A 12,310-nucleotide genomic window follows, 5' to 3' on the forward strand; every position below is an offset into this window, starting at 1 on the left:
CTCTGTTTAATCAGGGATTTAAACATTGATTCTCAGGGACAGAACAAACCTTGAAGTGCCTGTAAAACTTGCCAGGGCAAGTTTGAATTGTTTGGCTATACTTAGAGACACAGAGTTCCTAATAAACTAAGCTTTCAAAGCACAGGCAGGGCTTGAGGAAGTACAATGATATTTTGTTTGCAAAAGGTTCAAGGAAAAAAAAAAAAACTCAAACCAGCTGTGATCATATCTTCTGCATCATGATTACATTTAACTGATAATCCCTTAATGTCTTTGACTATAACCTGCTATTGTAACTGAAAAATGAAAAGAACAATGCACTTAGAGTCAGTCATAAGCAGTCATCACTGTGATGGAATATTTGAGCATGAGAGAAGATGTTTACACTAACACCTTCTTTTAGCTCCTTTTGAATGAAACACTAACTCATTCAAAGACATTTCCATAATCACAGTTTAGAGCAAAGAAATAAAATATATATTTGACATATTGAACTATTACAGCTCACTGGTGATGATGGAGTGGCAGTCACGGTTGTTGATGCTGTGTTCTTCCAGACACTGGAGTGATTACCAGTGTCCTCTGGTAAGTGAAATGTCAAACGGCACAAGCAGTGGTAAGAATGTCATTGCGTGACATAATTAAAAATGTAGGAGCTTGATGACTTGCAGATCTAGCAAATAAAACACCTTCCATACGGCTTCAGACACAACTTCCTCTGTAGAGGTTTTACAGAATTCTCTGACTACCCCAGAAATTAAATAAATTCCAAACTTTTCTTATTAGATCAAACAAAAAAGGAAAGTTTACATGAATATCTTGGTGTAATGCTAACAAGAGTCATGAATTTCATTAATAACAATAGGATTTAAATGCAAGGATAATCATTCAAGTCTTTTTAGCGTTTATATTCTTCTGAATAATTGCCTCCCTCTATTTTATATTGCAGCTCCTGTTGCAGACGCGCATGTTCTAACCCCCCATGTAGTTTGATTTCCATATTTAGACATACTTCCCCTTCTTTGTCTTCTTAGGTGAAACATTCCAATTTTTTTTTTTTTTTTCATTTTCCATTGCTGCAGAAGCTCAGTCAGATTAGAGCATATGTAACAAACTCAAGGCCCATGGGCCGGATGCAGCCCGCCACAGTGCCTCAGAAGCCAAAAAAGGTATATCATGTTACAAAGTAGAGACATGTGTGCTTTTTAAAGTGTAAAAGTGGCTATGACTGCAAAATAAATGTGAGGAAATTATGCTACCAGAAGAATAAATTAAATCATGAAATCAAAATTATCATTTAGCCCTTTCAGAGACTTAAAGATCCTGTATTATTCTGTATTTGAAAATAAAAATTATTAACAATAAGGGCCCCAGAACATGTTTTTGTCATTTGTTCTGGGCAATTCCTCTCAGATTAGGCAGACAGCCGGTACCAAAACTCTCCTAATTCAGCCCTCATCTGGACAAGCTGTTTTGGCTTTTCGTGCCCCTGTCCTTGCACCCCCACAACCCACAACCATGACAACCAGTAAGACTACATAAAGATAGCCAAACAACACAGAATAATGTATAAGATAAAGGCCATAGCTCTGACCAATGCACCCCTACATCCGGCTCTGGGCAGTTTATTTCCCCTTATGACATCATAAAGGGAAAGCTTTTCAGACAGACGATTTTGAGCACACATTAGCCAAGAGGTGAAGGTTTTTGTTTTGCATTTGTGAACCTCATACACAGTCTTCAGGACACTGTTAGGAAATTTTTATAAAGCGAATTTTGTATAGTATGGGACCTTTAATAATGTTTAATAATGCTGAGATAAAAAAAAAATAGTTAGACATCCCTGGATCAGAGGGACAGTGTCTATGAAAAATATCCTTTAAGACTTTGTAAAGCATCAAACTAGGCCATTCTAACAAGTACACCTCCCCTGTTTTTCTCTAACTGCATGCTTAGAGTTGTTGCCCTGGTGGAAGGTAAATTACTGCTTCAGTCTTTAACATTCCTCAGCATGATGCTGCCCTCGCCATACTTACCACTAAGAAAAACGTATTAACAGTAAGAGATTTCTAAAATAAATGACAAAAAGATAACCAGTTTGATCAATTAGCAGATATAGACTACATGGTTTATTAAGAAGAACATCATTACAATATATAACATGTACAGTATATGAATCAAGTGAACTGATCGCTACTGTTACACTATATATACTAGATAGTATTTTTGCACACTGTGTTGAGACAAAATTTGTTAGAAATCTATCCTACTTTAATTGGAATGTAGAGAGTAGAATCTATGACATATCTATAAAATGGTAAATGGCCTCTACTTATATAGAGCTTTTACATTCAGTCATTCAGCCATTCAGCCATTCACGCAGCCACTCACACACTGACGGTGGTGAACAGATGTGTGAATGGATTACATTACAGAGTACAGTCTGTAATATAACTTGCTAAGCACCAAAACACAGAGAATTGTGATCTTTATATTAATTTAGTGGTCCTCTAAGGCCTTCTGGGTCAAAACTACTCAGCATACCCAGAACCAGAACCAAACATAGAGAAGCAGCTTTTAGTTCTTATGCTTAACTAATCTTAACCCCCAGAAAAACGGTCAAAGCGCTGAACATCTAATTCGTTTTAAATTAAGATTAAACACATACTGGTTTAGAGGGGCTTTTGTATGTGCTATCTAAATATTTTTAATGTTTTAAGTCAAACTTTGTTAATTATCTCAGAAATTATTTTAGCATATTATCATTTGATGTATCATTTCAATTATCCATTCTATTTTATTTAATTATTTGTGTTCATTCATTATAAATAAATAAAGAAAGACCACTGCCACTAAATAAATACAAACAATGTCAATCTATTATTTATACAGTTGTGTTAATTTAGGAAAATACCTGCCTTCATCTTCAGCAAATAATCAGATTCAATGCAGATGGAAATATCTTTCTAATGTCAAATAGAACCCATCTAAACACAGAAATGCTAAAGTCCTAATCTAATTTTTTTTTTTCGGCATAGATAATTACTTCTGAACTACAAAGGACCAACCCTGTATTTGAACTGCAGCTTTGAGATCCAGTAAAACTAAAAAAGAGTGTTATCTCTTTTAATGTATAGATTTTTTACTGTTCATACAAACAAGATGAAGTCTTTGTTTTAAAGGGAACTCTGTCTGCAAGTTATATTTTTTTCAACCTGCCCAGGTTGCTCTTTTCTAACAGGGACTCATTCTGTGACATCTGTTCCTGGAGTAGTTGAAAAAATCCCTTGTAAACAATTCCACTAAACACTTGGTTTCACCTTGACTACAGCCGGGATCTTCCTGCATTAACGTTTCTGTTCCCCCTCATTGCACCACGCCCTGTGAGTCTACAGTATGTGCTAAGTTTTTCACCTTCAAGGCTCTGAAACAGGAGGCTTTATGTTCCTGCTGAATGGATCCTTTATATATTTCCTGTGTTGGTTTAAATGCACCAGGACAAGCCTGTTGTAACGAATACACAAACATCTCAGGCTAATTTAAGTTATCACTGCTCACCTGTTTAGATGCTGATGTTTTCCTATAAATACCTCACAGATGATGATCCACCTGTGATGAATCAGCCTGCTTATAATGAACAAACAATTCAAGGTGTGGCACAGGGAATGCGTCTGTCTGCAGACACTCCTAAAAACTGAACTGCATAATATGCTGAGCTGGGAAAAAAAAATAATTGTAAGTATTCCTGCAGAGTAAGCACGTTTTACATGTATGAATCTAGGATAGAAACTCTCAGCAAAATGCACCAGATGAATTAGACACAATAAACCCATATACAGAAAAGTGTCTGATAGGCTGATGAATTGTTATCTAAGAGTGACTCAGCAATTATGTTGATTGTTAAGGAACCATGCAAACACTAAATAAACCAACAACAAATAAAATGCACCAACTTGGACAAATAAAGACTTAAATTTTAATAAATAAAACTTTTATAACTTAGTCAACATTATTCCAACCAACAAGGCTTTCTGTTTTGTTTAAGTATGATCATTTAGATTTATTTTTCCTATTTTTGACCAGCTGTTAGTTGGGTTTACTCTAAGGCAATACATAAACCCTACTTTACTGCAACAGGAAAGACAATGCAAAGTGCAACTACACAGTGACACAGCACTTTTTGCTTTTGACCTACGCAGAGAGAAACAGAGGGACAGTCAGAGAGAAAAGGCTATCTTTTCCTGTCACCTCTTCCAGCTTCATATCCCTCCCAGTCTGTGAGAATGTGCTGCCCTCTGCTGTTTTAACACAGACATAGATAAACATGTGGAGAACTCAGTAGATTAGAGGTTTGAAACCTTTAAAAGTTTTGCTCTGTGTAAAAGTAATTTAGAGCAACAAATATTATATAACCTTTTCAGAAAACACAGCTTATTGTTTTTTTTTATACCAGATATAAGAAAGCTGTTGTCATTTCGAACAACCAGCAGTTTATTTGTATTTCAAAATCAGAAAATGAAAAAAAAAAAAAAAATGTCATTAAGAAGAAGCGTGGATTGTCTTCCATTGGTTTATGTTTGATGTAAAAAAAAAAAAAACTGGACAAACAACAACAAGATAAGAAGATCTAAAACATGTTTCTGGTTCATTGAATGCCATTTCTTGTGAAGATTCAATCAAATAATATTTAAAAGAAACTACAAAATCTTCTAAGAAAGATATTTATTATCATGCAATATTTGCTACTTTTTAATATATTTTTTGGCATTATTAAAAACCATTGTAGAAAAAAGAGCTATCTGCAGCTCTGGAGCCGCAGGCTGCCAGTAGATCCTTTAAAGATGCACGAAACTATTAGCCTCCTTAAGATAAAACATGAGCAAAACAAGTACAAACCACAGTGATAAGTATTGCTGTGTATAATTTTAGCAGTTTTTAAAATATTTTTTATGTTGTAATTACAACATGACTGATGCATTCTACTTAATATATAATACAGAGATGTCATGCTGTTTTTGTGAACATCCAAAAAGGTATAATTAATAAAAGAGAATTTTTTTTATGAGGTAGTTTTTAGCTCAACTGCAATAAATACCAGATACTCTATATTTTACTTAGGTAATGTACAGTATGTGCTTCAGTGCTTGATGCCTGTGAAACAAGAACTTAGTTTAACTATAGTTTGCCAAAGGCTAGACCGTTGGTAATATAGAAATGAATTTTTATGCTAAATTAAGGAAATATTTACTCCACAGTGCATATTGAGAAAACCTGAATATTACTGCATTTTAAGTCATCTGTTATATATCAGACACACTAACAGAAATGTTTGCAACAAGACCTTACTTTAGCATGAGTTTAGATATTTGAAGATGTTAGTTATATGACTTTTATTATTAATAAGCTAATTTTATTCAGACAGATACATAAAATGTACATATTTTTCATCATATGAGTAAAACGTTTTGTAAATAAAGCTAAACAAAACCAAAGCATCAGCTTTAAAGTGAAGTAAAACATGCTAAATAAATTTTTTATTGTATAAAGAACAGCAGATTATTATAACATTTCTTTGATTTACTGCACATTTTTTGTAAATAATTAGTTAATTATTAATCTATGTATTCATCTATTCATGCACATTTTTGCAGAGCTTTTGTTTTCTATTTCCTTTAAAGTCTTCATACCTCTGCCATTGTCACTATGATGGTCCAGTGGACACAAAAACTGACATACTTGTTACAGATTTAGCTAAGAGAATTACCTCAGAGGATTTATTTAACATTTGATCTGCTCTTTGCAGACTTTTTCTAACCAAGAGTGCACTGATGTCAATCGCAAAAACAAATAGAACAATAAAAGAAACACATTGGATCCAGATGAGAAGAGGCGTAAAACAAAGAGTAGAAGAAGAAGAAAGTCAGGCTAAGAGATGGACAAAGAGCAGGGTTGATGTACATCTGTCATGCATTATCGCAGCGAATGCCAGCGCTGCTATATCCTGGCTTTAGAAAGTATGTGAGGAGGGGGTCGATGGGTCCGTCATAAACCCCCCTGTCTAATTCCTCCTCCTGTCTGCTGCTCCTTTTTAATGACTGCAGGCGAACAAGCAAGCCATCCGGCTTTTCTCTTCCACACTCACACAAATAAAAGACATCAGTGACTTTATACCCACACATATACACACTGGCTATCCCCCTATGAATTCCTCAGGAAGGAGCCAGCCCTCTTCATTCCTCTGGACACAACTTTTCCTTAACAAGGTACTGATGGTCTTGACCTCCTCTTCAAACAAACCCTTCCCTTCAATCAGCAAGGATTGTGGAGCTGGGGCTCAGCAGAGGCCTGTGGGTATTGCAAAGGAAACGTCTTGATTCTCCTTGATTACTGCCTCCTTCTTTCTTTCGCTCTTTAGTCTCCGTCTTTCTGCCTCTAGTCTCTCAAACATCTCAGTATCAGGGACTGCCTGCATACTTCAGCTTCTGCTTGTATAACTTAGTCTTTAACTTTCTCCAGTGTCCTGTTATCTCTACTCTTTGGTTTCACATCCAAGCCTCTTTCCATCTTCCCAATTTTTCATGATGTCACTGCAATCTTTTGTTAGCAGAATGTACTCCACTCAAAAAGTCCTTCAAGTAAGATTAGATAAGAATTTGAAAAGTTGTTTTTTTAAGCCTCATAATGTTTTCTGCTGTGTGAAATAACTTAAATTGTTAAATGTTTTAATTTAGTGATTAATTGCTTTCCTTCCCCATTTTGCAAAGGTCTTCAGTTCTCTTTATTTCTATTGTTCAACATTTTAAATGATCTGTTGAATATATATTTAATTTACAGCTCACCTTGCCCCAATAAGTTATTTAAAAAATACATCATAAAGTTTTATTCAAAATCAAAATCATCCTATTTTCACGGACTACTTCAAATTCAAATCTATTCTTACCCTGAATATTATGACTTATTATGCCATATATTTGCAAACCAGGAGCTAAGCACACCTGATGCAATCAATGAAAGGCTTAGTTTGGTGCATCTGCTCCAGATCGAGCAACTCAGACACCTGGACAATTTATGATGATGTTTATTTCATGTGACATGTGGCTAAATCAGGAAACAAATAAGAAGGTTATGTAAAGTCAGTAAGACTGTCACTAAGCTGCAGCTTGATGCATAGGTTGAAGGTGTCAAGCTAAATAGACAATGTTTAAGCCACCTTGTGGTAAAAAAAAAAAAAAAAAAAAGTGCTGCAACCCTGGAGGCAGATGATCAAAAAAACCTGATTGATAGCAAAAAGATCTGCATCAATGTTCGATTTTAGTCTGCACAGGGATGCTCATTCAACGCTGGAACGCTCAAAGGCGTCCGTCACTGCTTACCCAAAAGCTCTACATTCAGGAACAATTTGCTAACAACTGTGTAAATAAACCAAAATGGTTTTTGGATTGTGTTTCGTTGGAGTGATGAACCAAAACTTGAGCCTGTCATGTCCTGAGGAAGTGGGATAAAGCATATGCCCTCTGCAGGGCAGGGCTGTGGATCAGTAAAGCTCTTGACCCGCTTTTCTTCCTGTGGTAAAGAAACCTGTAGCAGTGGAAGAGAAAAATAGATTTAATTTAATTACATTTCAGGAAATCTGCGGAGAGAATTTCCTGGTGGCTTTGATGAAGCCATATCTTGGGTTTCACCAAACCTTCTAACAGCACAATGATCCCAAGAAAATCTCAATTAGGAGTGTTTTCAGAGGAGGTTCTGAGAAATATTGTGGCCATATAAGTCACCTGACTAAAATTTTACCATCATTATATGTCAGGAGTTGAAAAAAGGCAGTTGCAACCTATGAAACAAACATATTATTGAACTGGAAGTCGTTATTCTCAGGAGCAATGAACTGAAATTCTTCTGTCAGAAAGGGCTGTCTGGCTTGAATCATAGTTCTAGTGGGTCATTAAAACAAAAGCCTTTTCATTTGGATTTAAATCATTTTAAAATGCTGGTAGTCAAATTCCCTTCTAATTTAATTAGTGTTGAACCATTGAAACTCTTCTTGTCTGGTAAATTTTTAGCTAATTAACCTATTTTGGAATATATTTTGAAGTTATTCAAAGAAACCCTCCTTTTAAACAGAATTGCCTTTCTAACCTTCTGTTCAGTTGCCATTCTTTGCATTTGATGCAAGAGAAAACCATAGTAAATGTCATAATAAATAATATAATAAAGCTATTTAATTCCCAATAATTTCAAAGAGTCATTTACAAATATATTGTACAATCGTATATTTTCATTATATCACAAATTTGTAATTTATACTGATTTTATTATGTGAAATATTTTTCTATTTGGGATTTCAATCTGAACAAAGTGATTGATAGAAAGCTTTTACTTTTTACTAAATATGCAAAATAATTATAAAAAAAACAGTATTGTTTATTAGAAAGAAAAGTTCAATAAAGACTGTTAGGAAATCTGTGGAAAAGAACTTCATAATTATCCATTCTGTTCTTACTGTAGGTCATTGGGTCTAATTTTGGCCGACCATCTTAATCTCACCTAAATTAAGGAAAGAGCTTAAATGCAAGTAAGAAACTAAGTTCACCAACACGTACAATCTTTGGAGCTGTGGTTATAAAACAAATATTCATTTTACTTTGTATGTATGATAGATCAATTGTTTTTTTTGAATGAGGGGTTGTCAGATTGTCTCTCTGATGTACAGTATCTCACATGCTGTATCAACTTCTTAAAGAGCAGCTTCGATGTCAAACCTAGCACAAAGTAAAACTTAACAAACTCATGTCAGTTACTTTGCGAAGTGTAACAGAGGGACCTACAACAAAAAGCAAAGCCAAAATAAAAAAAAGAACCCGATATTGATACTGCCCCTTGTACTTCACATCCCCTTTCCCTTAAAATGAAACAATGACCCTAAAGGCAAAACACTAGAAATGTTAGTTTCCAGGTCCAAAAAATTTTAAATTCTGTACAGATATTAGTTTCAATTATTTGCATTTTCAGCCCCAGAAGAGACTGAAGGCTAATCATCTCGGGGAGTGAACAGGATGAAGAAAAACAAGGCAGGGTTTTTACTTTCTGGACCTGGATTATCCACTTCTGGACTTGTCTTTGTGAAACTGTGAGCCTTTTATTGTAAAGATACAGGAAAAGATTTGTAGAGAGAAGAAAGACATTTAGCTTAGCTCTTCTTGGCCTCCTCTGATGGGTTGAACACTCTACTCCTGCACCACAGTTCACCACTGCACCCGCTGAGTACAGTAGTAAACTGCAATCTGTTTTTTTTTATGCTAATCCTGGAGAAATTACTTTCTTCTACAGTAATTTGGATTCATCTCTCTAGGCATAAACTCCTACAGGAATAAGCAAGACAATGCTTAGATGGAAAAAAGAAAACATTTATTTTCACCTATCAAAAAGTCTGCACTGAAATAATTTATCATAGTTGCTAATTGTTGCAAATATTACATTTTAATCCAACAGAAATCTCAAACTCATAATGTGAAAATTAAGATTAATATATATTTATAGATTATATCTCTATGTACATAGATATATATGCATAAATCTATTATCAGGGGTCACTAGGCCAAACTCACAAACTTTAATCCAACAAAGTCGAAGTCGTTTGTCCACTCTGGAAAAGTGAACGGAGTAAAGAAAATTTACATTTACATTAAACCAGCGGAAGCTTCTTTCAGTTCCAATAAGCTTTTGATTGTCTCCACTACATCTAGTCTAGCTCGGGGCGATCTGTAAACATACACCCAAACATTTCATCATTGTTACATCAAGTGATGGCGATGGCTAATCAGAACCTCCGCATTTGGTTTTCTTGTTTTGTCTTTAATGATTCTCGCATGTGGATAAAGGCAATATATAGAAATACAACTGTTTTTTTTTTAAGTATGATGTGAAGTAACAGTTAACTTGCTCCAAAATCTAAAAATTTAGGCCCTGTGGCAACTTGATGAAGTTATCTTTGATGTGCACTGCTGTATTTTTATTCACAATTTTACGCTTTGTTGCAACATAGCAACAAACCTCAGAATGTTTAATGGAAATTTTATGTGACAGACCAGTGCAAAGTAATGTTGAGCAGAATGGTAAGTTCTGGTTGCTTGTTGTACCCAGCCCCCACCTCCACACCACTTACTCCATTGCAACTTAATAAGTTTGGTAAGGAATCAAGTTTAACTGCATGTTAATATCGGATGTTACTACTGCTGAGCTTAGTTATTACTGCTGAGGCATTTTTTTTGACTGGATTTGAGTCTCACTATAGGTCATTTCAGTTGTTTTATTATAGTGTATAGAATACAGACTGAATAACTAAACCAATAGCATTTTTCAAATAGCTTTGCTCAGAAGGCATTAGTTCATGTTTGCATTTCAACAAGGTGGTGTGAAAAGAACACTATCATCTGGAACAAATAGTCTTATAATGACAAAATAGAGAAAACACCCACATAAAGTGAAATAAATATATTTTTGCCTTCAGTAAGAGGCTTTGTAAACAAACCACAAAGAACAGGGATGGAGCTGAGGACTCACCAGCTCTCTACAGGGAGCCTATATTTCAGACACTCTCAAGTTGTCTATGCAGAGCACTGTCTTTTTATAACAACAGAAAAGACCTGAACATCTTTAACTCTCACTCACTGTTTGCCACTCATTTTCTTGCCTTTCAACACTTTTTTCTCCCCTGCGTAGGTGTGATAATCTGAATTAGTGTATTTAATATGAACCTTTGCTGGTATATTTGCACCTTCTATGGCAAACTAAGCACTCTGGACAAGGTTTAGCATGAAAAAAAGATTCATATTGGCAACATGTGTTTTCTTAGGTTCATTGTGATATAGAAACAATAAATAATCCATGAACTGAAGAGAAAAAAAAAAAAATTTATTTGGAAATGTTCTACAAATAAAAACAGACAAATTGCAGCAGGCATGTAGTTAGTCCTCCTTGGTCCTATCACCACTGCATGACGCTGCCACCACCATGTTATACTGAGAACTGTGTTCATTTTCTACAACACAAAAGATTTTTGCATTAATGTCAAAGGATGAAATTGCAACCATGTCTTATCTAAAGACAATTCTGCAGCATGATGCTGCCACCACCATATTTCACTGAGGGGATGATATGTGAAGCTAAATCATTATCAATGAGTTCAGTTTTGATCTCTTCTGACGACAGCCTTCACTTTTTGCATTTTTATTTCTTTTCTCAATTATTACTTTCTTTTTACCACGCTTCCATAAATGTTAGATTTTTGATTGTAATGATGGTGGCTTTTCATCAAAGTAGCCTGGACAGAACAGCTGTTCAGTCCTCATAGGTTAAAAAACACCTTTTTTTTTTAAATCGCAAGATGTGATTTTAAAAAAGGATCTGTTTTTTAATGATGTGGGTGGACATACATGTAGAACAATAGCTGAGACAGAGACAGAATGAGATGACGAGAAATGCTCATGAATCTGCTGTTCTTTGTACAGAACTGGGAACAGGGTGAAACAGACGGATAACGGGAAAGTGACAAAAGACCCAAGGCGGCATAAAAAAAATACATCTTTTTTTCACATTTACTGTAGGATAGCAGCAGGAAGGAAGAGTGGGAACTGCTTCCTCAACAAGAGTGTTCTTTGATTGAGGAGAAATGGGGACATTGTGGGCCTGGACCTAAAGGTCACCACGGATGTCAGCTCCAACGCACTGCCTGGACCCCTGCTGACTCACTGCTGCCTTAGATGACAGAGGATGACCAGGACTAATTTTGGGTTTGGGTGAACTTGTACTTTAGTCAAATATTAGTCACAGCACCCAACTGGCTGAAAAACACAAAAAGAGTTTCCGTTGTTCGGACACATTCTGGTTTCCCAGTGAAACCTGACATGATTTTTCCTCCCCTTCCTGCTGGGCCAGCTTGTTCACTGCTCGTCTGTCAGGACTCCCGCAGAGATCCTGACCTGTTTCACTTAAGAAAACTTTTCTTCATCTGACATGAGGAAAAAATTGTGAAAACAAAAGCTGCTTTTGAATTGATTTGCAAAAGAATTTTTAAATTGGACAGAATTGTTTAATAGCAGTTATTTCATGGAGACAAAAAAAAACTCATTTCTGAAATTATGTTTAGACCTAAACAATTAAATGTATTTTATTAGGATTTCATGCAAGAAATTAACTAACAAAAATAAATATAAGTGGAAGGATAAGAACATATACTTATAAAAACTTTGTATTAAACCAGTAAAGAGAAGAGAAGGCTAAGGTTGATAAACACCCTGTTTTGTTTAGTTAT

The sequence above is a fragment of the Cyprinodon variegatus genome, unplaced genomic scaffold, assembly GCF_000732505.1.
Source record: "Cyprinodon variegatus isolate N-32 unplaced genomic scaffold, C_variegatus-1.0 Scaffold404, whole genome shotgun sequence".
Classification (NCBI taxonomy): Eukaryota; Metazoa; Chordata; class Actinopteri; order Cyprinodontiformes; family Cyprinodontidae; genus Cyprinodon; species Cyprinodon variegatus.